Source organism: Panthera leo, chromosome B1 (genome assembly GCF_018350215.1).
Source record: "Panthera leo isolate Ple1 chromosome B1, P.leo_Ple1_pat1.1, whole genome shotgun sequence".
NCBI classification, from domain to species: domain Eukaryota; kingdom Metazoa; phylum Chordata; class Mammalia; order Carnivora; family Felidae; genus Panthera; species Panthera leo.
In genome coordinates this window covers 77438019-77465082 of record NC_056682.1, presented here as the reverse complement: position 1 = coordinate 77465082, position 27064 = coordinate 77438019, and the positions used below count along the sequence as shown (strand labels likewise).

The 27064-nt window shown below is 35.8% G+C and overlaps 1 protein-coding gene across 14 annotated transcripts in view; it reads right to left on the bottom strand.

Moving 5' to 3' along the window:
* Positions 1-25840, bottom strand: part of IQCM (IQ motif containing M) — a 662550-nt gene extending 636710 nt beyond the window's left edge. For 12 of the 14 annotated variants that reach the window (XR_006201682.1, XR_006201681.1, XR_006201683.1 and 9 more), the window contains exon 1: positions 25596-25840. The gene's annotated coding sequence lies outside the window, so the exon portion shown is untranslated. Of the gene's footprint in view, positions 1-4361; positions 4425-23959; positions 24029-25595 lie in introns of those variants that run through there. The other 2 variants (XM_042935330.1, XM_042935331.1) reach the window with 2 other exon arrangements.
* Positions 25841-27064: the final 1224 nt, after the last annotated feature.

Below are 27064 nucleotides of genomic sequence, written 5' to 3'. Positions count from 1 at the left end.
ATAATTCACATGAGGGAGAAAATTTATATTATCTCAAAAATTGAAGCCTGAAATTTTTTTAATGGCCCAAACAACTTAATTTATTCTTCATAATAATTTTAGTAACCTTAGATCTTTTCAGAATTGTTTTTACAAAGTTCTTCTGTAGATTGGCACAAAGTAAATATTTAGGCTTTGTGGGATGCACACAATCTCTCTTATGTTTTTCTTTCTTTATTTCTTCTATAACTCTAAAAATGTGAAGACCAACCTTAACCCCCAAGCTGCACAAAAACAGGCCTTGGGCTGAATTTGACCTGCCTGCTGTATTTTGTTGACTCCTGGCTAAATAACATTCTACTGTTCTTTCATTCCCACTGTAGAATGTTTTGATTCTGTTAAATGTAAGTAAAGCTGATTGTGGTATTTTGTATTTAAACCTGTATGATAATTTCTAGGGCTTCCACTTTTGGCCAAGATGTACCCAGCAGGTATAATTCACGATGTTTGACATCCAACCAAAAATTATCAAGCATGCAAAAAACCAGGCCAATATGAACAATTAGGAGGGGGAAAAACCTAAATTAAAACCAACATGGAAATTACACAGATGATAAAATTTGTAGACAAGAACATTAGACTAGCTATTACAGCTGTATTCCATATGTTCAAATAGCTAGAAGAAAGATTGAGCATGTTATGCAAAAACCTGGAAGATATTTAAGACTCAAATATAACTTCTAGAAGTGAAAACTTCAATGTCTAAGATCTTTAAAAATATATACTGGGGGCACCTGGGTGGCTCAATCGGTTAAGCGTATGACTTTTTTGATATCAGCTCAGCTCATGATCCTGTGGTTCATGAGATCAAGCCCCACATGAGGCTCTGCACTGACCACATGGAGCCTACTTGAGATTTTGTCTCTCCTCCTCTCTCTGCTCCTCCAATGTTCACTCTCTCCCTGTGCCTCAAAATAAATAAACATTACAAAAAATTTTAAATACACCAGATGGGATTAACAGAGATAAACGCTGCAAGAGGAAAAATTAGTAAACTTGTAAGTGTATCAGTAGAAATCACCCACACTGAAACACATAAGGAAAAAAGGCTGGAAAATAAATGAACAAAGTGTCCGTGAGTTGTGGGAATATTTAAACTGATCCTACAATTTATCAATGTTCTGCTCATTGTTTAACTGAATCCTTGAGAGAGAGAACACAGAAAAATATTTGAAAATACAACCACCAAACTTCATCAAAATTTCCAAATTTGATGAAAACTATATTACCATATATGCAAGAAACTCAATTAACCCAAGCACAAGAAAAAAATGAACCACAAGAAATTGTTTAAAACCAGTGATAAAGAGAAAAACCTAAAAGCAGCCAAGGAAAAGACACATTGCATACAGGGAAACAAAAATACAAATTAAACCAGTGAAAAGCCAAAAGGTAGTGGGGTCACATTTTTAAAGTACTAAAAGAAAAGAATTGGCAACCTAAAATTCTAAACCTATGGGGGAAAAAAAGCTTTCAAAAACAAAGGTATATACTTGTTAAAATGGCTAAAATCTAGAACACTGACAAAACCAAATGCTGACAAGGATGCAGAGCAATGGCAACTCTCATATATCACTGGTGGGAATGCAAAATGGTACAGCTACTGTGGAAGACAACTTGGTTTCTTACAAAACTAAACTTACCATACAATCCAGTACTCATTCTCTCTGGTATTTACCAAAGACGCTGAAAACTTATGTCCATACAAAAACCTATAAGGATATTTATAGCAACTTTATTCATAATTGCCAAAACCTGGAAGCTATCAATATGTCCTTCGGTAGATGAATGGGTAAATAAACTGCGGTACATCTAGACAATGGAATATTATTCAGCGCTAAAAAGAGCTATCAAGCCATGAAAACATACAGGGGAACCTCAAATGTGTATTACTATTATATGATTCTAACTATCTGGCATTCTGGAGAAGGTAAAACTGTGAAGACAAAAAAAAAATCAAATGGTTTCTAGGAAGCAGGGGTAAGATAGAGACACAGGCAGAGGAGAGAGGAGTTTTTTTAGGGCAGTGAAAATACTCTGTATGAAATTATAATGATAGATCTATGTCATTACACATTTTTACAAACCCATGTAAGATACAATGCCAAGAATGAACCTTAAGAAAAACCAAGGATTTGGGGTGACCATAATGTGCCAATTTAAGTTCATCCTTGGTAAAGAAAAAAAAAATGTACCATTCTTGTAAGTGATGTTCATAATGGGGGAGGCTATGCATGTGTAGGGGCAGCAGGTATATAGGTAATCTGTCCCTTGCTCTAAATTTTATTGTAAACCTAAAACTGCTCTTAAAAATAGAAAGCCTTAAAAAATATGACTTACTAATGATCAATAAGCACATGAAAAGATGCTCAACATCATTAGTCATTAGGGAAATGCGAATCAAAACCATAATGATTTACCACTTCACACCCACTAGAATGGCTATAATTAAAACAGACAATAACAAGTGTTGACAAGGATGTGGAGAAATAGGAACCCTCATACACTGCTAATGGGAGTGTAAAATGGTGTAACTACTTTAAAAAATAATTTGTCAGTTTCTCAAAATATTAAATATAGAATAACCATATAAACTGGCAATTCAACTCCTAGATATCTACCAGGAGAAATGAAAATACATTCACATAGAGTTACACACAAATGTTCACAGCAGCATTATTCAAAACAGCCAAAAAATGGAAAAAAATCAAATACCCATCAACTGATGAATGTGTTTACACCTATACAACAGAATTCTATTTGGTGATTTAACACAGCAATAAAGTCCCAATACATGCTACAACATGGAAGAATGTCAAAAATATTATGCTTAATGAAAGAAGCCAGACACAAATTAATGCTATTTATATTATCCTAGCTATATGAAATGCCCAGTAAAAGTGCCATAAAGTAGATTAATGATTGCATATGGCTGGGGGAAGGAATGAGGATTTAGTACAAATGGGCATAAGATTTGTTCTTGAGATCATGGAAATGTTCTAAAATTAGACTGTGGGGATAGTTGCACAACTCTGCAAATACACTAAAAATCACTGAACTGTATACTTAAAATGGAGTTACAATATCTTAATTAAATCTAACCTAAGCTATTTGAAAAACACAAAAGTAAATAAAGACCTTCTCAGACATAGAAAAGAATTTATCATCAGCAAGCATGCGCTATAATAATTGTGAAAGTAAGGCTTTCCTTCAAATGCAAAATGATATAATATAGAAACCTGGATCTAAACAAAGAAATGAAGGGGTGCCTGGGTGGCTCAGTCGGCTGAGCATCCAACTTCAGCTCAGGTCATCATCTTGCAGTTTGTAAGTTCAAGCCCCATGTCAGGCTCTATGCTGACAGCTCAGAGCCTGGAACCTGCTTCAGATTCTGTGTCTCCCTTTCTCTCTCTCTGCCCTTCTCCTGCTCATGCTCTGTCTCTCAAAATCAAATAAATGTTAAAAAAAATTAAACAAAGGAATGGAGCAAACAGAAAATGATAACTAGTGGGTAAATATAAAAGACTTAATCATTTTTTAAATGTCTTTCAAAAAATTGTTTAAAGTGAAAATATTAACAATATATTGTGACACATATATAACAGGTGATGGGGATTAAGGAGCACATTTGCCGTGAAGTACACTGGGTGTTATATGGAAGTGTTGAATCACTATATCATATATCTGAAACTAATATTACACTGTATGTTAACTAAGTGGAATTTAAATAAAAACTTTTTAAAAAAGAAGTAAAATATATGAAAATAGCACAAAGGCCAGGAGAAAAGAAATGGAAGCAAACTTATAAGCTAACTATGTTATGGAAAAAGAGGACAAAAAATGGAAAAAATAGAAAACAAATAGCAAGATGAAAGCTTTAAACCCAAACATATCAATACTAATATTAAATGTAAATGGTATAAATACTGCAAATTTAAAATCCTTTGAAATGAGTGTTTCTTGTTGGGTAAAAAGGAACAACCAACTATATGCTGCCTGTAAGAAATCCACTTAAAATATAGAGAGAAATAGATTAAAAGAAAAAGAGTGGAAAAGATATACCATGCTAACACTAATCAAGATAATGCTGAAGTAGTTATATTAATATCAGACAAAACAGATTTTATAGCAAAAAATTTCACCAGAGATAAACAGAGTTATTTCATAGTGATAAAGAAGTCAATTTATCAAGAGGACATAACAATCCTTGATGCTTATGTACCTAGTAACAGAGCTTTAAAATACATTAAGCAAAAAATGGCAGAACTTAAAGGATAAATCAATAAAATAAAATTTATAGTCAGAGATTTCAACATACTTACCTTAGTAACTAATAGAACAAATTGGCAGAAGGTCAGTAAGGATATAAAACACTTGCATAATACTATCAACCAACTTAATCTAACTGACATTTACAGAACATTCTACCTGACAACAGACAAAAACACATTCAATTCAAGTAGACTCAGAATAATTATTGGGTAGATAGAGCACATTTCAAGGAATAAAACAATCTTAATAAATTTAAAACAATATAAATCATGTAAAGTACGTTTTCTGACAACAATGGCACTAAATTGGAAAGAAACAACAGAAACATAGATAGCAATAACAGAAACATAGCAGAAAAATCTCTAAATGTTTGGAAGCTAAGTGGTGCTCTCCTAAATAACTCAAAGGTCAAAGAAGAAATCAAAAGAGAAATTAGAAAACATTATGAACTGAATAAAAATGACAATACAACATACTAAAATTTATGGGATTCAATTAAAGTAGCTTTTACACAAGAGTGCTATTTTGGAGGGGCACATGCACCCCAATGTTTATAGCAGTGCTACCAACAATAGCCAAATTATGGAAAGAGACCAAATGTTCATTGACTGATGAATGGATAAAGAAGATGTGGTAAATATATATAATGGAATATTACTCAGTGACCCAAAAGACTGAAAAAGAATGAAATCTTGCCATTTGCAATACCGTGGATGGAACTAGAGTGCATTATGCTATGCTAAATAAGTCAGAGAAAGACAAATATCATATGACTTCACTCATATGTGGAATTTAAGACACAAAACAGATGAAAGTAAAGGAAGGAAAGCAAAAATAAAAACAGAGAGGGAGATAAATCATAAGATACTCCTTGTGAGGAAATAAGTTCACTTAAATAAATGGGTTAGAAAAAAGCTTAGGTCAGAAAGTTGCTGCCACCATGGGGTGAAAGTGCCAAGGATAGCTAGCAAGATATTATAATAGGATCATGAGTAACTTGTTATATCATCTGCAGGAAATTACTTTCCATCTGGCACCAATGTACCTTGATCACAAACTCCACTTGTCCCCCAGACCTTTTGCTTCTTACTCACACAAGTTAATGGTTACTATCTGATTGTTTTCTCCACATTCACGAGTATAAGATCTTATTTTCTTCACATTCACCATGTGTGTAAGATCTTGAGAGCTCAATAAATACAGAGATGAAAACCCTGTTCGGGGCTCTTGGCTCCTCCTGGACATTAACCTCTCTCAAATTTAATTCTGCGTCCACTCTCTTGCTGGACAAGAGAGAACTCTGGACTCATAGTCTGAGACAACGCTTAAATACAGAGAACAAACTGAGGGTTGCTGGAGGGTGTTGGGTGGGGGGATGAGCTAAATGGGCACAGGGCATTAAGGAGAGCACTTGTTGAGATAAGCACTGGGTGTTATATGTAAGTGATGAATCACTAAATTCTATTCCTGAAATCATTATTACACTGTATGTTAACAAGCTTGGATTTAAATTTAAAAAAATAAAATAAAATAATAAAGTAGTATCTACAAAGAAACATAGCACCAAATGTCTATATTAGGTAAAAATAAAGTTTTCAAAACAATGGCCTCAGCTTCCACCTTAACTAAACACACACACACACACACACACACACACACACACACACACAGAAAAAGAATAATAAATTAAATCCATATTAAGTAAGAGAAAATAATAATAAAGATCAAAGTGAAAATCAATGATACAGAAAACAAAAATAGAGAAAAATCAATGAAATTCAAAGCTAGTTCTTTTGACATCAATAAAATTGATAAACTTGTAGCAAGACTGATCAGCAAAAAAAAAAAAAGAGAGAGAGAGAGAGAGATAAAATAGAATTTACCAATATCACAATTAAGGGTGATATCACTAGTGTCTATAGAAATTAAAATAAGAGAATATTAACAATTTATGCCAATAAATTAAGCAATTTCGATGAAATGGAAAAATTCCTTAAAAGACACAAACTACCAAAGCTCATTCAAAAAAAAAAGACATGAATGGCAAAGAAGTCTACTGAGTAAGTCAAATCTGTAGTTAAAAACCTTCCTAAAAATAAAACTCCTGGCTCAGATGTCTTTACTGGTGGGTTGTATGAATACCAGGAGGCAGGGTTGCTAGGGACTATGTCAGAGTCTGTCAGAAATAGTATATACTTTGATCCTATTTTAATAAAACTATTTCTATTTAAGTACTTTCCATTCACTTCATATGGCTATGCATCCATCTATAATGTAGAGAATGTTTATTTAATAACAGATGCTATTTCTGAGTGAGGACTTAGCAATTTTCAGCTTTCTTCTTTGTAACTTTACATGAAATGGGTGTATATCACTTTTATAAAACATTCTAGTAGAATAATAAAATATTCTTTTGGAAAGTAATAGTGAAGCCCCAAATTAGTGTAATGTCATTAATATGTCACTAAAACAAGAGTATTTCAAGTAGAAATATTTGATCAAGTGATTAATTCAGCAGAGAGCTTGATAAGCAAGAGAGCTGAGAAAATACCATTTGGATTAGTAATTAGGAGATCAGTACACCTTCTACAAAGTTGAATGGGGAAGCCAAATTACAGGGTGTTAGGCAGTGAGTGAGTGGTAAGGCAGGAGAAAAAATGGTTTAAAGCACTTATTTGAGAAATTAGGCTCTGAAAGGATGGTATCTATACCCCAGACTAGCTGTGGGAGGAACTGGAAAATTGTTACTCTTACTTTACTCCTAAACAAAAAATTACTGGAACACCTAAGCCATCTAATCAATTCATGCAATTGTTAGTATCAGTGGACAGAGTACTATCAGGCCAACTTTCAAAAAGGAGAGAATGGGTTTCCTCATGTAGGGGACTAGAGACAATATGAGATAAAAAATTCTAGCTTCAAGAAGAACAACCGAGATTATACTTGTCCTGAAAGTAAATGAATTCTTTTTTTTTCTACAAAATAAAGTGATTACAAAGGAAAAGAAAAAAAGGATATCTTAATAATAGTCAATTAAGCTTAGAGAACCCTGTGATCAAATTAGCCTTACTGTATCATTCAGATTATATATTCTTTACAAGACTGTTTTGTATACATTACTGAAATAACTTTCTGATTTCTAAAATATATCTACAGAATTTCAAATTTTTCCTTAAATATGTAGATGCTTGAAATCACATTCCCCACCATATCCTTAAGAGTGGTTATCCTCTGACTTCAGTTTTTAAACAAGGAAATCTATAGGCTGATTTCAGTAAATGTAAAAAATTCTCAGGTGCATCCTATTAAAATTCATATCTACAGACATTTTTAAGATGACTTATAATTTGCCAAGCTATATTTAGACACCTTAAAAAAAATTAAAACTCCTGAATGACCAGCAAACTCATACTATTTATAAATAAAAATACCCACTGTCATTTATCTGTTAAATAAATCAGGATTTAACAATTGCATTTCACCTGCTAAGTTTTCAATGTAACCACATATTATAGCTCAACTAAGAAGAGGCAGATGATTCCAATGGTTCTATATTTTTTGTTTACTTGATTTTTCTACTGGAAACTGAATGAAGAGAGCCAAATTAATCCTTCGAGCCTTCTCTTTGTATTACTATTGTTCATTGACAAACCTTCCACACAATCCCTGGGCTTTTAGCTCCAACAGGATTGTCCTCAGAATGTTTAGCTCCCTTCATGCCCTTAGTAAGCTACTTTTAAAATATATTGTATCCATGGGTGCCTGGGTGGCTCAGTCAGTTGACTTCAACCCAGGTCATGATCTCGTTGTTCATGAGTTCAAGCCCTGGTCAGGCTCTGAGCTATCAGCACAGAGCTTGGAACCTACTTCGGATTCTGTGTCTCCCTCTCTCTCTCTGTCTCTCTGCCCTTCCCCACTCATGCTCGCTCTCTCTCTCTCTCTCTCTCTCTCTCCCTATCCATATTTCTTCTTTATTGAAGAATTATCTATAACGATCAGCATTTTAGTCTAGGTCATGATATATGGCTTTCTGGTAAATGATATTTCTCAGGCAAATGCCTGCTCAAATTTCTTAATCAGGTACTTCAGAAAAGGGCAAAAATTCAGATTGAGAAAAGGTGTGCTGTTTTGAAGGGGCACATGCATTCCAATGTTTATCGCTGTGCTATCAACAATAGCCAAATTATGGAAAAAGCCCAAATGTCCATCAACTGATGAATGGATAAAGAAGATGTGGTATATATATGTACAATAGAATATTACTTGGCGATCAAAAAGAATGAAATCTTGCCATCTGTAACAACGTGGATGGAACTAGAGTGTATTTTCCTATGCGAAATAAGTCAGAGAAAGAAAAATATCAAATGACTTCACTCATAAGTGGAATTTAAGATACAACACAAATGAACATAAGGGAAGGGAGGCAAAAATAATATAAAAACAGGGAGGGGGACAAAACATAAGAGACTCTTAAATACAGAGAACAAAGGGTTGCTGGAGGGGCTGTGGGTGAGGGGATGGGCTAAATGTGCAAGGGGCATTAAGGAAGGCACCTGTTGGTATGAGCACAGGGGTTTATATGCTGTGGATGAATCACTGTCCACCCTGAAATCATTATTGCACTACATGCTAACTAACTTGGATATAAATTTAAAATAATAATAATAATAAAGAATTCAGATCAAGAGATAAACATCTTTTTATTATTATTTATTTTTGAGAAAGAGAGACAGAGCACAAGAGGGGGAGGGGAAGAGAGAGAGGGAGACACAGAATCTGAAGTAGGCTCCAGGCACTGAGCAGTCAGCACAGAGCCCCACTCAGGGCTCAAACTCATGAACCACGAGATCATGACCTGAGCCAAAGTCGGAAGCTTAACTAGCTGAGCCACCCAGTCGCCCCCAGAGATAAGCATCTCAATTGCATATAAATGTTGGAAAGTCTCTTTTTTTACTGAAAAGTAAAATATGCTATTGTGAAAAATAGCAATAGCTATTACAAAAACCTATAGCTCATTAAGCCAATAAGGTCCTTTGTACCAACTATTCCTATATCAACTATGTAACCTTAGACTAACTATACTTATAGAGTCTATCTTAATCGTTCACGATATACTTGGCATTTGATAAAATTTGATTTTTATTTCATCCTCTATCACTATTTAATATTTACCATTAACTAATTTTGTATGTCTATCTTCCATAAACAAATAAAACTGGATCTGTTTCTGTAACAGGTTCCAGAGAGCAAAGTAAAACTTAAGGTCAGCAAAAGGGGAATGCATAGGCTCATTAAATTTAAACAAAGTAACACATCACAGGCATGGCTGGATCTAGGGGCTTGAAAATTTCATCAGGACTCATTTTCCATCTTTCTATCTCTCAGCCCTCACCTATGTTGGCTCTGTCCCCAGGAGGATCCCTATATACAGTGAAAAGATGGCTTCCAACAGTTCTAGGCTAACTCTGTCAGTAAACTCTGTTTGCCTTAATTTTAGCAAAGGTCCATGGATAAATTCACTGGCTCTGAAAGCCTTGGCTTGGGCCACATGTTCTTTTTGTTCAGTAGAGGTTATACTCTCCCCTGGAGATATACACACACTACATGGACTAAAAATAGATGACATGTAGTTCTATAAGGAACATCAGGAAAATGTTACTAAATGATTAAACACAAAAAAGATTATTTGTACCAGAAACTTAGATTTTTCACTATCTAAGGCTAATAGCCATATGATATACAGATCAAATTGCAGCCTCTACAAAAATACCATGATACTAATATCCTTTCATTTGGGGCTATTCGGAATTCACGTTGTCAGAATACCCACCAGAAACCACCATGTTCCTATCTGATAAAACACATGAGAAGAAAAAAAAATAGGTTCCTAATAAAAACATTTTGAGTTAAACAGTATTAACCTGAAGAAGGGAAAACAAAAACAGGGAAACTTGTTCAGATTCACACTTCTTTGCTGCAGCAGCCCAGTGAGTAGCTTAAGGCAACATAAAAGTCCAATACAAGCAAAAAGCAAAAGAAAACAATCAGAAAACAGAAACAAATAACACTCTTGCTGACTGAACCAGAAAACCAGTTCAGGAAGAGGTCTGCTATTACGATGATTCACTTCATCCTTCTAATTCTTAAATCTAAGACCTCTTCACTCCCAACTACAAGATCAGTTCTGCAGCAAGATTTCTAATCCTGAAGAATTTAAGGACCCCAGATAAGCAATCCTATATTAATTTAGCCTTGCTCTCAGTCTCCTACTGACTTTGTTCCCTGGGCCTAATAACTGGATTCTTGCTACATTCCTCAAAATGAAAACCCCACTTGTACTGCAATTCCAAGGCTCCCATGTTCCTAAGTTTCTTTTTCTATATGACCCCAACCCTAAAACATCTCTACTTCATTCATTCATTTTTTCAATAAATTTATATTTAGTGCTGCTAGTTTCTACACATTCTGCTAGGCACCATGGATATAGCATCATCACTGTCCTCATGTTGCAGTTATTGCCTTCCCAGACTCCTCTGATCCCATGCTTTCCCTATCCACTGGGGTGACAGTGGCTTTCCACTATCCCTGCTAAGAACTATCATCTTAATGCCTGACTTTATGAGAGCTCTAGAGAGCACAAACTACAACCAGAGGTGATGTACTATGTTTGTGCCCTCTACGTGCCATTATAGAGTCTGTCTAGATATAAACAAATCAAATTAATTAAGTTAATAAATAAATTGTGTGTTCATGCATTTTTCAACACCCCAGGACAAAACTGACAACAAAAAATTTTAGGGGATTTATGGCTCCCTCATTCCCTTTGGTATGTTTCTGATGTTCACCTATCTTCATCTGGTATTTCCTCCTCCCTTCAACCTGCTACACCTGGACTTCACCCCTACCATCAAGGATGCCTTTTTAGCACTCACTTTTTTTTTTTTTTTTTTTTTTTTTTTTAATTTTTATTTTTTTCAACGTTTTTTATTTATTTTTTGGACACAGAGAGACAGAGCATGAACGGGGGAGGGGCAGAGAGAGAGGGAGACACAGAATCGGAAACAGGCTCCAGGCTCCGAGCCATCAGCCCAGAGCCTGACGCGGGGCTCGAACTCACGGACCGCAAGATCGTGACCTGGCTGAAGTCGGACGCTTAACCGACTGCGCCACCCAGGCGCCCCTAGCACTCACTTTTTAGCACTTTATGATCTTCACATGCCTGGTCAGTTCTGCCACTAAGAAGTGAATCTGTGCTCTTTACTAGGAGGGAATTTGAGATATCAGAAAGAAGAAAGCTATCTACTGTCCATCAAATTGGGTGGTAATAGACTAATTACACTGGATTGATACTGAGTATCAAGCTACGGCTTATAAAAATGCCTGACATACAGCATACAGCATGTTATAGTTCTAGAGACGACATTCACACATATTACACAGCTGGAAAATCTCAGAGAACCTAAAATGTTAGCAAGTTACACACAAAGAGGGAACAGAAACCCAACTAGAGGGCTCTTTCCAAGTGTACTCAACACAAGTGGAAAATGAAAATGTCCCCCAAATCTATGGAGGTCTCTAAGGAGCTCAACTGCATGATATTCTGATAAATGCTCACCCCTATTAATCACAAATCTAATCAGACCACACCTGATTTAAATCCTTCATGGCTTCCCACTGTTCTTGGTATAAAGAAAAAAAAAAAACACTTTTGAAAAGTCAGCCTTGTTTTGCATCTTTCCCCAGAGTCCCAAAACTATACCCCCTCAGTTTTCTTCACCTCAGCTGTCCTGCCCTACATTTTCATGTGGAAAGCATCATGCTATCTCCTTCCACAGGTTCTTTGCACTTGCCCTTCCTTCTGAAATGCTCCTCCATCATTGCTCAGGAGTTAACTCCTACTGTTCCCATCTGAGTTCAAGCTTCTTCAGTTAATATTACTCAGGCCAATAAAGGTGTGTCCTCTTCCTTCAGAGCATTGATCACAGTTGTGGTATACTTTCTATATTAATATATTTGGAAACTATCAATCTTCTCCAATGAGACTGTAAAGTTCAGGAGAGGAGGAACTGTGTTTATTTTTACTCACCACTGCATCTACAGAACCAACTTACTACTTACTGTGTTTTTAGGCAGTTGGCACATTAGTGATTGACAGCAGTCTTTGGAGTCAGAAAGACCTGGCTTCAAATCCAATTTCCACATTTTACTAGTTCAGATAACTTTGGGATGGTTACCTACTCTCTTAAATCTTAATTTCTTCATTTTTAAAGTAGGAATAATATTAACCTAACCCAACCATACCTTAGATTAATTGTGGAGATTAAAAAATCACGCAGTAGACAAACATAGATGCTTATTTCTTCCAAGGTCCACCACCATTCAAATATACAATTTATATTTGGAAGGAAGGTGAATGATGTTTTGAATTTAATTAAAGAGACCTGTCAAAATTATTTAAGTATAACCTCTACTATGGATCAGTTACCATAAAAGGATAAACTCAAATAAAATGTGTTCTCTGATGCAAGAAACCCTGAAGTGTTAGTGGGATGAATAACTCACATGATATAACTTGTGGGGGTAATTAGACAATGACAATCTGTGCTGTAAATTAAAAGATAAATTAAGGACTAAGGGAAGATCCTTGCACAATTAAGAAAGAAATTCTCCCTACAGCATAGGTTGAAATCATAATATGATTATCAAAAATGACAGTGAAACAGCACGACTCAGCAACTATAAATTCCACTCTGAGATAACCCAGGGGTCAGGCCATATGTCAAGGAAAAACATACACTCGTATGCACACCCTCTTCCCTCTAGTATCAATTAAATACATGCCAAATCTAGCTCTTACACATTTATGCTAAAACAATCTGATGACTTCAAGTAAGTAGCTCAGTCATCCAATTTTAATGGTCTTTTTAAATTTATCATCTCAATATTAACATAAAGATAAATATTATGAATTTATACTCCCTAACAGCCTCTTATATGTTAGATCATTGACTTCATTTTAGAAAGAGCAATGGTTATTTTAGATAATCAAACTTGCAGTAATTAAAAAGGAAGGCAATATAAAGTATGAATAATTTTATTAAGGTACCAAAATTTCCAATGAAAGGATTAATAATGAGATTTATGTTTCATATTTCATTAATATAAATAGCTTTTGTAAGTAACATTATTTACTGACTAAATTTTATTACTGTCTTTTGTTGTTTTTTTCCCTTTCTTTCATTGACTGTAATTATGCTTTCTACCTAGAAAATTTTTAACCTGCAGTCATGCTATTGAATGGCTAAGAATTCTAAAAGGTTCATTCCACATCAGAAATATAAGCACACTTCATATGATGTCCTTATTTTACACCACAGGGATGTTTGGATGAAGAGACTGTTATAGAATAAGAAGCAAAACTCCAGATTCCCGTTCGATTACTTGAAAATTGTCATTAGTGCAAACAGTACACATTTAAACTATCACCCTGGAATCCTAAATCTTAAACTCAACATAGAGATTAAATATCAGCAGAAAAATAAATATGGGTTGAGAACTAAAGTTTTGTTTTTCTTCCACAACATGGAAGAGAGTATACATGCAACAGACATCAAGAACAGGCTAACCAGAGACTGAACAGATGCAAACAGGATGCCAAGCAAAACTCAGCTTTTTGCCAAAGGTTTTCCCCAAGAGGTGAATAACATTATCCACAAGTATAAGGAAACTGCAGAATTGGTTTGGTAATGAAATACTCTTAGCCACTTTTTAACGTATGATTTAACATTTCTGTTTTCTACTGAATAGGACAGGTTTATTAATTATGTCAGAGGGAAACCCATATTTATTATTCAATGAAAAGATAACAGTATTTTAATTTACTTGAGAAGATTTTACCATACGTAAAATCGAAAACATGCATTTTTAAACTGACTTTTGATAGTGTAAGACTATTAATACAATTATAGTGTAATGCTGCAAGATTAAAATTAAATATAAAATTTTCAGGCAGGAGCACTTTGTATTATGTGACGCTAATTGCAACGTATTATAGTTTAAAAAGTCATATTGTAATTTTCATAAAAGCTACATAAGTTGGGCCACTTCATCATTGGAAGGTTAGATAGCCATATAAAGGAATTTGATTTTTAGAATATTTTCTGTTCAATAGTTCATAGGTGCATCACAGATGATTTTCAAACAACAGAAAAATGTAGCCTATCAGTAACACCTATTTTTGTCTTTGACCCACCATCAGTGATCTTCTCTTATTATTGGCACTCAGTGTTTATAAACAGAAATAAAAACTGGCTACTGTGTTTACTGTTTTTATTTTACTAGATTATTTCTAGAATTAGAAAAGCAATCAAACCAAGTCATGAAAAATACAGAAACCCTGCAAAATTGTTGTGAATTAGGCAGTAATGCACCTGACTGGTCCCCAAAGTGTCCAGAGAAACAAAAGCTTTCAGAAGTTTTCAACCATTGCTAAAAGCAGGCTCCACACTTAGCTCCGTGCATTTCAACACTGGAGCAATGTTCATATGTCGTAGACTATCCTACAAAGATACATAAATTGTCTGTATCCTTGACTGGGCACCTGTGACTTTGGAAAATTAAATTTCACATCCATTATTTATGAGGTCAGCACAAATCCCTTGACGGAATTTCAGCCTAATTAGCAAGTATTAAGAAAGGTGCAGATGTCCTAACTAGTTCACATAAATGCTCCACTGGTATAAAAAGTAGGTAACTACCTTCTGACTGAGGACAGGTCATGAATCCACAATATTTATACCCAAGATCATCTACAGAAATTCAAATTTGTTTTCCTGTTGTAATTTTGAGTTTTAAGTGTTCAGGACTATCTCGAAGTTTCTTCCATGCCAAAGGAAGCAGGAGGCAGGAGACCAGATATTTTCCTTTTTTTACTCTTTGCCTTTAGGCACCTCTTCCCCCATTGACTATCATCAGTTCTTTTACTTTACTTCTCCTCATGCCTCTTTGCTCTAATTCCACCAGCTTCTATCCTGCTCCCTCTATTCACTCCTGCTTCCTATCTATAAAATCAAGCAAACCTTAAGATTATTTTAAGTAAAACTCATTTAGGGGTGCCTCAGTGGCTCAGTCGGTTAAGCGTCTGACTCTTGGTTGCAATTCTCTCTCTCTCCCTCTCTCTCTGCCCGTCTCCCCTTGCACTATCTCTGTCTCTCTCTAAATAAGTAAATAAAAACTTTAAGCAAAAATCATTTAAAACATATATTTTTTTGGGGTGCTGGGTGGCTCAGTCAGTTGGGCGGCCTATTACAACTCAGGTCATGATCTCACAGTCTGAGTTTGAGCCCCACATCGGGCTCTGTGCTGACAGCTCAGAGCCTGGAGCCTGCTTCCGATTCTGTGTCTCCCTCTCTCTCTGCCCCTTCCCTACTTGCTCTCTGTCTCTCTCTCTCTCTCTCTCAAAAATAATAAACATTAAAAAAAATTTTTTTTAAACCATATATTGTTTTGGGGTGCTTTGGTGGCTCAGTCAGTTAAGCATATGATTCTTGATTTCAGCTGAAGTCATGATCTCACTGTCTGTGAGTTTGAGCCCTACATCAAACTCTGTCAGCACAGAGCCTGCTTATGATTCTCTCTCTCCCCCTCTCTCTCTTTTTGCCCATCCCCTGCTGGCACTCTCTCTCAAAATCAATAAATAAACATTTTTTAAAATATATGTTTTAAATGTGAATATTATATATGGGTTTCAGTTTTTCTATTTTTACCAGAACATAAATTTGTCACCACAAAACTTTCATATATTTTGTTATAATACTTCATTATGGTTAGTCAGTTTTAAGACTCAGTCATTTAAGAAGTATTTACTGGATCTGTCCAATATTCGGTCCACGACAGAATTTATAAGGGATCAAGGACAGGTTGGGGGGGGCAAAGAGGACCAGAAGATACTTAAACCTGGTTTCACTCCCCCTAAAATTCTTTTAAAAAAAAGGCATAAGCATTTAAATAACATTATGCTCAAAATGTATGTTACTACTGAGGCAGGATGGCAGGCTGAGCACAAACATTTACCTTTCTCCCTTTCAAATAAGACTGAAATGAATCTACAAATGCAGAAAAGGGAATGTGATAGCAAAAAGTGAATTAGGAAGGGAAGCAGAATGGACAGTAAGTTCTGAGTCGTCTACAAAGTTTAATGAATTTGGAGAAGACAGGTTACAGATGGAATTATTGGTGTGACAATATGTATGAAGACAAAACATGGAACAGCAGATGACGGCTGTACAGAAGGCAGGTCTATTTTGCCTGAGAGGTCCCAGAAAGGTTCTAACAACACAACCCGCAGGCATGGAAAGCAAAAATAGGTTGTACAGCAATACTGAGGGTATTAAAGGGCTAACTACTGAACAGCTGGCTAAGTCCTTCCCACTTTCACTTTCAGACAACTGGCAGAAATACCACATAATGTAGCCTATCCCTAAAGAATTTAGATATTTTTCCTTGGAAGGCTTACACTCCAAAGGAAAGCATCAGAGTGTCTGTTACACAGTACACATCTATCTACCAGTCAACATGCCTACTCAAGTATACGTAGTTTTTACTCAGGGGGACATAGCAATATATAACGGCATAGGAAAGCTACACCAGCGAGTTATGCTAATAAAACTTCCCAATTAACAAGTAAAAATGATCAACCATGCACTACCAGACATTTGAAGAAAATAAATAGCACAAGACTAGTCTAAGAAATATTGCATCCATATAATAAAAATAGGTTTCTATGAGGGGAAAAAGGAGTAAATTAGAGAATAAGATTTTTTTTAATTTTTTTTAACGTTTATCTATTATTGAAAGACAGAGAGAGACAGAGTGTGAGCAGGGGAGGGGCAGAAAGAGAGGGAGACACAGAATCTGAAGCAGGCTCTAGGCTCTGAGCTGTCAGCACAGAGCCCGACGCGGGGCTCGAACTCACAAACTGCGAGATCATGACCTGTGCCAAAGTCAGACTCTTAACCGACTGAGCCACCCAGGCGCCCCGAGAATAAGATTTTAAGGGAGATTAAAAATATAATTACTGAAATATAGTATGTGTGCCAACTATACTCAAAATGTTTTAAAAAATATAATTATTGAAATTAAATTTCAATGAAAGAACTAAAATATAAAGTCAAGAAAACCATGGAGTAAAAAGAAAAAGATAATAAAATGGTAAGATAGAAATACAGATGTGTAGATATTTCAAATTTTATTGTACTTTAATAAACAATATACAAGATATAATTTTTTTATGATTACAAAACCTGCAAAGAGACAAGAAATTCACAAGCAAGAGAATACATACACATTTTCCTTGATGGGATTACATCCCAATAAACCCAATATATGCTGGAAATATCCTAAGTCAATAATGCATTTAATACACCTAACCTACCAAATACAGTATCTCAGCCTAGCCTACTTTAAACACACTCAGGGGGCGCCTGGGTGGCTCAGTCGGTTGGGCGTCCGACTTCGGCTCAGGTCACGATCTCACGGTATGTGAGTTCGAGCCCCGCGTCGGGCTCTGTGCTGACTGCTCAGAGCCTGGAGCCTGTTTCGGATTCTGTGTCTCCCTCTCTCTCTGACCCTCCCCCGTTCGTGCTCTGTCTCTCTCTGTCTCAAAAATAAATAAACGTTAAAAAAAAAAAATTAAACACTCAGAACACTTAAATTAGCCTACAGTTGGGCAAAATCATCTAACACAATGCCTATTTAATAATAAAGTGTCTGGGGCACCTGGGTGGCTCTGTCGGTTAAGCGTCCAACTTCGGCTCAGGTCATGATCTCGCAGCGTGTGAGTTCGAGCCCCACTTCATACTCTGTGCTGGCAGCTCGGAGCCTGGAGCCTGCTTTAGATTCTGTGTCTTCCTCTCTCTGCCTCTTCTCCTGCGCTCTCTCGCGCTCTCTCTTTCTCTCTCTCTCTCTCTTTTCCTCTCTGAAAAATAAGTAATAAGGGGCACCTGGGTGGCTCAGTCGGCTGAGCGTCTGACCTCAGCTCAGGTCATGATCTTACAGTCCAGGAGTTCGAGCCCCGCGTCAGGCTCTGTGCTGACAGCTCAGAGCCTGGAGCCTGCTTCAGATTCTGTGTCTCCCTCTCTCTCTGCTCCTCCCCTGCTCATGCTCTGTCTCCCTCTGTCTCAAAAATAAATAAAAACATTAAAAAATTTTTTAAAAATAATAAACATTAAAATAATAATAATAATAATAAAGTGTCAGATATCTCATGTAATTTATTGAATTCTATACTGAAAGAAATAGAATGGTTGTGTGGGTACTCAATCCACACAGTGGGTTGACTGACTCTCAATCTTGGCTCAGGTCATGATCTCATGGTTCGTGAGATCAAGACCTGCATCACACTCTGAACTGACAATGTGAAACCTGCTTAGGATTCTCTCTCTCCCTCTCTCTCTCTGCCCCTCACCCACTCATGTGTGTGCTCTCTCTCTCAACCTCACTCTCTTTCTCAAAATAAACATTTTTTTTTTAAAAAAAAGAATGGTTGTAAGTGTATTGATAAGTTTATCCTCGTGATCATGTGGCTGACTTGGAGTTGTCACTGCCCAGAATCATGACAGAGTATCATATTGCATATTGCTAGCTCAGGGAAAGATCAAAATTCAAAATCCAAAGTATGGTTTCCACTGAATGTATATGGCTTTTGCATCATCATAAAGTTAAAAAGAAACTGTAAGTCGAACCATTAAAAGTCAGAAACGGTCTATATCCTACACAAGCAAGATACAATGATTGAAAAATGGGGTATTCAGGAGATAAATGGCAACTCTATAAAAGAACTAAAGGGAAATTCTAAAACTAAAAAATACAGTATTTGAATTTTAAAAATTCTTTCAATGAACTTAACTTCTAGACTGCACAATGCAGAAGAAAGAGTACTACACTTGAGAGTTCAGAAGTGATAAGAATATATGGATAACACTTTAATTATTTTAAACATCACTTTCTACTATAGTTACTATTACACATGCAGCTTTAGCTTCTGACCTTTCAGATTTGATTTTGCCCAACTGCTATGAATGACATCATTGGTTTCTTCATAGGTAATATATTTGTAATTGAGATAAAAACTCAAAAGTGGTAGGTGGTATCTGGAGTCTAGTATAGCTGTCAGCTTCCCACTGGTGTGACTAACCAAGGAAATAAATCAGCTTTCTTTTTTTTTTTTATGTTTATTTTTCAGAGACCGAGCAAGAGAGAGACAGAGTATAAGTGGGGGAGGGGCAAAGAGAGGAAGACACAGAATCTGAAGCAGGCTCCAAGCTCTGTGTCAGCACAGAGCCTGGAGCTGTGAGATCGTGGCCTGAGCCCAAGTCAGGTGCTTAAGAGACTGAGCCACCCAGGCAACCCTAAATTCACTTGCTTTTCTACTCACATATGCTATTCCATAAGAACAAGCCCAATAACTCCTAAAATAGATTATATTTCAAAGGTTTGACAATTTAGAGCAAACGTAAAAAAAAAAAAAAGAAAAAAGAAACACTAAACTAAAAGAAATTTAGTTTAAACTAAAATATTTTTCAAACCTACCAAGGATACAACCACATTGCATTGTCCCTGCCACATAGCAAAACACAAAGAAAAAAATACATCTCTGAGTTATTTCCTTCAATCAAAGAGTTGCTGAATTGATCTGCTGAATAATTCTGATATCTCTGCTTTGCTTTTGACAATAATTAGTCTCATAACCCTGATTATTTATTCCCTTAAGTTTAAAATAAAAATAGTTTATTTAAATTGCTTTCCTCTAGTTAATGGATGTTTAATGAATAATGTTTAATTGAATTAAACATTTGTTTGTTTAAATATTAAACATTTAATGAATAAGACAGAATAAGCACCATATATGTTTTATGGCATCTTTATGATAATAGCTTTGTAAGGGTCTATATTCTCTTTCCCAAAATATTAAAATATACATAACACAAAGCATAACACAAATTCCAAGCAAAAATACAAAGCCATTTCTCCAAAGTAAGCAATAGTATTAACTAAAAGTCCTTTATTATAGAAAATGAACTTGCCTACAATATTTCCAAGTTCAAAGTTTGTCATTTTCCCATTTCTCTTTCTCCGTTCATCTTCTAGGGCTTGGGGCTCACCTTCCCAATCCCAGACATACCATACCTTCTTGTTGGTCTTTAGATGTCAAGTGAGCCCACCTTAGTACCCTCTGCTAAGGTTTGCCTTACACTGAAGAACCACAGGGACAAAATTACTTCCTTCTTCTCTCTTTCTGACCCCCTCAAAATGTCCATTAACTAGAGAAAAGCAACTTAATTAAACTAAGCCACACTGGATTCTGAATGATTGATTAATAGACTACTTGACCCTCCCTGGGACATTTTTATTTTTAAAAAGGAGACTGTAATCTAAGTGAATCAGTAATGGACAGAACTTGACACAGTTCAAAAAAGTAGGGGGAAATATATAGGCTCATTCCAGGAAAATATGTTTTGATAGAAGAGCCTTCCGAGGGTCTCTTAAATTATCCCTGTTGGTGGCCACCTAACTCAGCCTCAGTTCCTGACTAGGAGAATAAAGCATTGACTGAAATGCCCTTTTCCAGTTTTATAAGTGAGCAGCAAAGTACTCTCAAAGGGAAGACATTTGACTTTGAAACAGACTTCAGAAGTTGAGGTATGGTTTATTACTCCTCCGGGTGAACTGAGAAATATAAATGCTTCTTTTAACTTGGAGTCAAAATCCCAAGAGCCATCCTTAAACACCAAATATCACTATGACAAAGGTCAAATCCTCTGTCATGTGGAAATGACCCTACAGATACTCTTTTTAGATTAATCACATGTTTTTTTAACTTTTAATTGGAGGATGAGAGTGAGCACCAGAAATATGTGATATAACCACATATTATGGAGACACAAATGAGAATATAATAGCAGAGGAACCTCTACAAACTTCAAGGTAAAGTTCAGCCTCTCACCTCATCAATCCTACCTTCTAGATCATCTACACATACACACACACACACACACACACACACACACACACACACACACACATTCAGTGATGGTAAAAAGCCCTATTTCCCAAATATTATTTATAGAGTATCCTCTTAAAATTTAGCTAAGTATCACCTAAAAACTTTGGAATAACACTGATAATAAAACTGCTAACATGTCTTTATTGTTGACAAAATAGGTTAGACGTAATTACAACACCCTTTTTGCTTTAACAGTATTTTTTTTTCCTGCTTTAACCCTGGTATAAAATACAAAGAGAAGGAACTGTTTACTTCTTGCCTCCAGTTTCATCTATGTAAACTGAAGCTGATCTTCCACTCTAGCTAATTATAAATCTTGCCCTCCCCTACAACAAGATGACCACACAGACCTCTGTGGTCATGACAAAAGTCATTAGCATTTTACTTTGTTGTAACAGTTGTAAAAATCAACAATTTGACCCTTATTATGAGTCAACTGCATTAGCATCTCAAGGATCTCTTCTGCAGAAATGTCAGGCTATACCTATACCTATTCTTTGGTGAATTTTTTCCCTGCATTAAAATATCTACTTAGCCCCTGGTGAACTTTTTCACTGCATAAAAACATTATACTTTGCCTTAATTTTCAAAATTCACTTGGTTGGTTGAATAGAAAACTACCATACAAGAAAGACATAGTTGCAATATCTATCCCCCAAACAAGAAAAGTTTAATTGATATTTTTTTCCTTTTAGCTCTAAAAGTAAATTCCACTTCATTGCTAAGTAAACCTTCTACACCAAAATGTGCACCATTAATTTAAAATCTGCCTTCTGAAAACTTCTCATCAGAGGTACATTTTGAATAGGGTACCCCAGGGCAAAAGAGCATATTTAACAAATGTCTAATTTGGCCTATTTTTTAAAGACATGAACCCACAGGAAGGGGAAGAATAGGAGAGAAAACAATAGCAGCTAAGTTTTGGAAGGCAGAGAGCAGATACACACCCAGACCCAAGAAAGTTCAATCTTAAGGGGTCAGTGAGAAAAGCCAAGAACTAATAGTTACACAACAGATTCTCCACAATGTTCAGCAAATGTTAGTACCAGTTACTCTACAACTGAGGATAAAGTGGGGTAGGCAGGTGGAAACCTAAAATAAGTAGGATTTGATAAAGGCTATTTGAAAAGTAGTTAGACATCTATATGTCTTCCCCTATTTCACTTTCCTGAGTAATGACCCTCACCCCTGCCCACTTCCCCCTCTACCACTCCCACTGAGGTCTAGAAAGAGTAAAACAGAAAGTCTTTAAATCAGGGGAATCCCAAGCAACTGAGGACATGGGAACCTTACTGAAAACAAGAGATTGAGTAACTGTGCATACAGGATACAAGGTGCTGAGACATATTCCTTCCACCCCCATACCCTCTTTTTTTGGTGCCAGAAGACTGATAGCTAGAACTTCCTCCAGAAAGGAGATTAGAATGCATTTCTCTAGGGAGGTTGATCAACCTAATCAATGGCCTATCTCCCACAGTAAAGCTTAAATTTGACATTGCTAAAATACTCGGAGCTTCCAAAAAGCTTTTCAGCCCCCATTTAGGGAAGACAGCCCAAAACAAACATCTTATTTAAGAAGCAACTTGTATGACACAGAGGCTATTCAGGGAGGAAAAAAAAAACGTTTTAAAAAAATCAGAGCAGGGGCGCCTGGGTGGCGCGGTCGGTTAAGCGTCCGACTTCAGCCAGGTCACGATCTCGCGGTCCGTGAGTTCGAGCCCCGCCTCAGGCTCTGGGCTGATGGCTTGGAGCCTGTTTCCGATTCTGTGTCTCCCTCTCTCTCTGCCCCTCCCCCGTTCATGCTCTGTCTCTCTCTGTCCCAAAAAAAATAAAATAAAAAACGTTGAAAAAAAATCAGAGCAGTAAGTCAAAATATCTCATCCATGATCAAAAGACTAAAATATCACAAATAAGAAATATTCAAAGAACAGCCATAAAATGAACTATTAGAAACTAAAAAGCAGGATTTCAAAATCAGTATAAGGGTTAGGAGATAAAATTGAAGCAATCACCCAGGATCAAAAGGATAAAAAGATGTGAAAAAGAGAGAGAGAAAGAAAGAGAGAGGAAAGATACAAAAGGTAGGAGACGATTCTAGGAAGTCAACAACTATAAAGCAGGATTTCCAGGAAGACAAAACAGAGGAGAGAAAATCATCAATAACGTAACTCAAGAATTTTTCATCTCTTCAACCAGAACGACTGAAGTTTGAGAAAGAATTGAGCTGGGTGCCCTTTAGTGCTGTTTCTCCATGTTTAATTTTGTGAAGAAAACAAATCCAAATACCATCAAATATCTAAGCCAAATAGAACATTCTTCACTTAAAGTATTAGAATCTTATTTGATTCATCTCTATCCCGAGCTGGAGCAAACTGATCCATCTCTAAATAAGGAATACCATTAAAGAACTCTCATTGGTTAGTCCTCAATAATGTTCTTCTCTCCCTAGAAAAACAAAGAAACCAGCAGGTGGCAAAATTATTATTCCAGAGTCTTTAGCACAGATTGCTTGTTGGATTTTCTCATAATCTGACAAGTAGGCAATCTGCTCTGACCCATTTAGAACCCCAAAGCTTCATTACAAACCTCCCCAGAACTGGAAATCTGCAATTCATTAGGAACATGCTGGGATCCAGGGCTTCATGAAGGAGTTGCCTAAATTGGAGAAGGCAGTTGAAAAGAGTCTTCTGAATTCTTTCACATTTCTAAAAATAAGCAGGAGACTCTCTGGATAAGCTTAAAATATAGAAAATCAAACAGAGCTTAGGTCCTAGGTTCTTTAATACTCATCAGAATAAAACCTTTACACACTACCCAAACTTCTCAAATACAGAGAATTAGGTTTAAAAATTGCAAGACATTCCAAGAGGAAATACTGAAGAGCAAATTTCCATCAGGTACTGATCAAGGAACTTCACTCCAAAATAGTTTATGTTGATATTTCCATACCATAAATCATATTAGAAGCTTGTAACTTCCACCCCTTGAAAACATATAATTGGCTATGCTATACTGGAAACAGCTCTAGAAAATGATCATCTCATCACTAGAATTGTATTAACAACCTGTTTGGAAAGAACCACCCAGTTTCTATATCAAGTTAATTGTGTTAAGTCTACAGAGTAATTACTAAAGATGAACAAGGTAATGTTTTTACACTTTATCACTTCAAAAGTATAAACATAGTATTTTTAGTATGTTTTAGAATTCCATGATAACTTTTTTCATAACAAATCACAAATATCCACCAGGTGTCCAGAATAGTTACTAGTTATTCTAATAATCACTTATTCACCTCTGTTCCACCTCACATAGGAACAGCTGAGAATGATTTCTCTGACCTACGTCTTGTTCTATCATTAGCATTTGACCAAATGGACAGAGACCATCAATAGTAAAAAAAAAATAAATGTATAATGCTCACATAGAGCCTATATATTACCACTTTCAAATCTGAATCACATTATTACAGTTAAAATCTGAGATTTTTCTCATGCCCCATTCAATACACATCTTTCAAGAAATTAAATATGTCTGCATCCGAGTACACAAAAAATCTATATCTAAATAACATGGATTGTTTAGTGATGGGACTGACTTTTAGAGGAAAGCAACAAAAACAATGTAAGTGTCCTACTCTTTGAGACTGGCATAATTTTTTCTCAAAGAAGTGCTGGTCTGTGTTGACAACAGTTGTAATAGCTCAGCATTATGTACTGAATACTAAATGTATTTAATTTGGCAAAATTATTCAACTTTTAAGTGAAAAAAATTATGTATCTCAAATATGTGAGTCAACTCACAAAGTTACAATTATATAGTTTATAATTGAGTTAGCATGAAGTTGCAATACTATGTAAAATCAGACACTGGCCCGAGGCCTTAATTGTCTTTACACACAATGTGGTAAATTAGTAACCTCCACTTAGAATTCTTCCTTCTGAGGCCTACAGGAGGGAAGGCTTTCCATCCTATAAGGCTCAAAACTCTGAGAGCTAACAGACAACATGTTTCCATCTTATAAAACAGCAAACATTGTTGACTATATATCTTAACATCTCTAAACAAAAAAACTTTATCAATATAATTTTGTCAAATCCTACAATAAAACGTGTTTCTCTGGACAAACTTTGTGACCAAAAAAAACTGCCTTTAAACGCTTTTTTAAAAAAAACAGATAATGAATACTACTTAACCCAATCGATACTGCTTAACTACTTACCTCTTGCCTTAGCTCCAATGAAACTTCTAGAAACAAATTCACTGCCCCAAAGTTATAATGAGCTCAGCAGCTTGATAGTACCTAATCCCTGTATTCTTCCTTTATTCTTTTTTTAATCTATAATTATCCACCTTTAAAATTTTTGCTTAAAATTTTTAAAACCAATTCCAAATAAGTCATAAATAATTGAATTCATTTTCTAGACCCCTGACAACCCTGTGATTATTTCCTACTTCTCACATATGTCTGCCTTCATCAGACACCCAAAGAATTCTAGAATCAGAATATTTCCTTGTAATCTACTAGATGATAATTGGCTGTTACTATAGAACTACTTATAACAAGGTGAGCCTTTCTATTCTAGGCAAGAATTCAGGCTAACCTCCTTTGTGGAGAATACCAAATCTGACCACAGAAAACAGTAAAATACCTCACAAAAGGAAGAATCCACTTCCAGCATGTAAGATTTAGAAGAATCAATAAAAGTTGACTGAAAGATGAACATTTCTTATTTTTCATTTCTTAAAATATTTATCATGTAAGTATAAAGTTACAATTATCCATGATGATTAAAACTTCAGTATTTATAAATGTCAAGTATTAAATTACATCAAAAAACTTGATCATTCTCAATGTTCTATTCAAATACAACATCAAACGCAAAACTATCAAATGTTGCACAGTTGCCAGATCTAGAATATTGAAATAACACTGAAATTATCTCTCACTGGCTTAAACTTATAAGCGTTAGCTCAGCCTGACTGCACTTAATAGCAAATGGTTTAAATACTATGATTTGCATCTTATTTTCATACACACACTGATGGATTCGAGATAGATACCTTCTCATGGGTCATTCTTCTCTCCTGCATCATGAACATCCATCAGTGGTCTTCAGTCAAGGGTGATTTTTACCCCCAGGGTGAGAGAACATTTAGCAATGGCTGGAGACAATTTCAGTTATTACAACTGAGTGTAGTGCCACCAGCATCTAGATAACTACAATGCCCAGAACAACTCCCCTGGCCACCCACAATTACCCTGCCCAAAATGACTATTCTGTGGAAGCTGAGAAACCCAGCTACAAGGACTAACACTCAAAATCTCCTATTAGGTGCTAGGCCTCAGCTTGCAATAAAAACCTCAGATGCTATGCCTCAACCTGTAATAAGGAAGGAGAAAAGAGAACTCAGGCTGGGATATAATTCCTTATATGGTCAATTTAACTCTGAAATGTATTCTACATTTCAGCACTCAAAGACTGTATCATTAAGTTCTCATTCTAGTCACTAACCCTTTCATTCAGTCAAGAATCTTCTTTATGCCTTTCCAGACCAATGCTAGAAGATTCCCCTGTATAATTAAAATTAAGTATAATTTTTAATAAAAGCTCACAGAGAAGCTTAAGTAGAATACATTTTACCAATCACTAGTTCTTCAATGTCCTCCCTTTAAAACATTTAACTTTT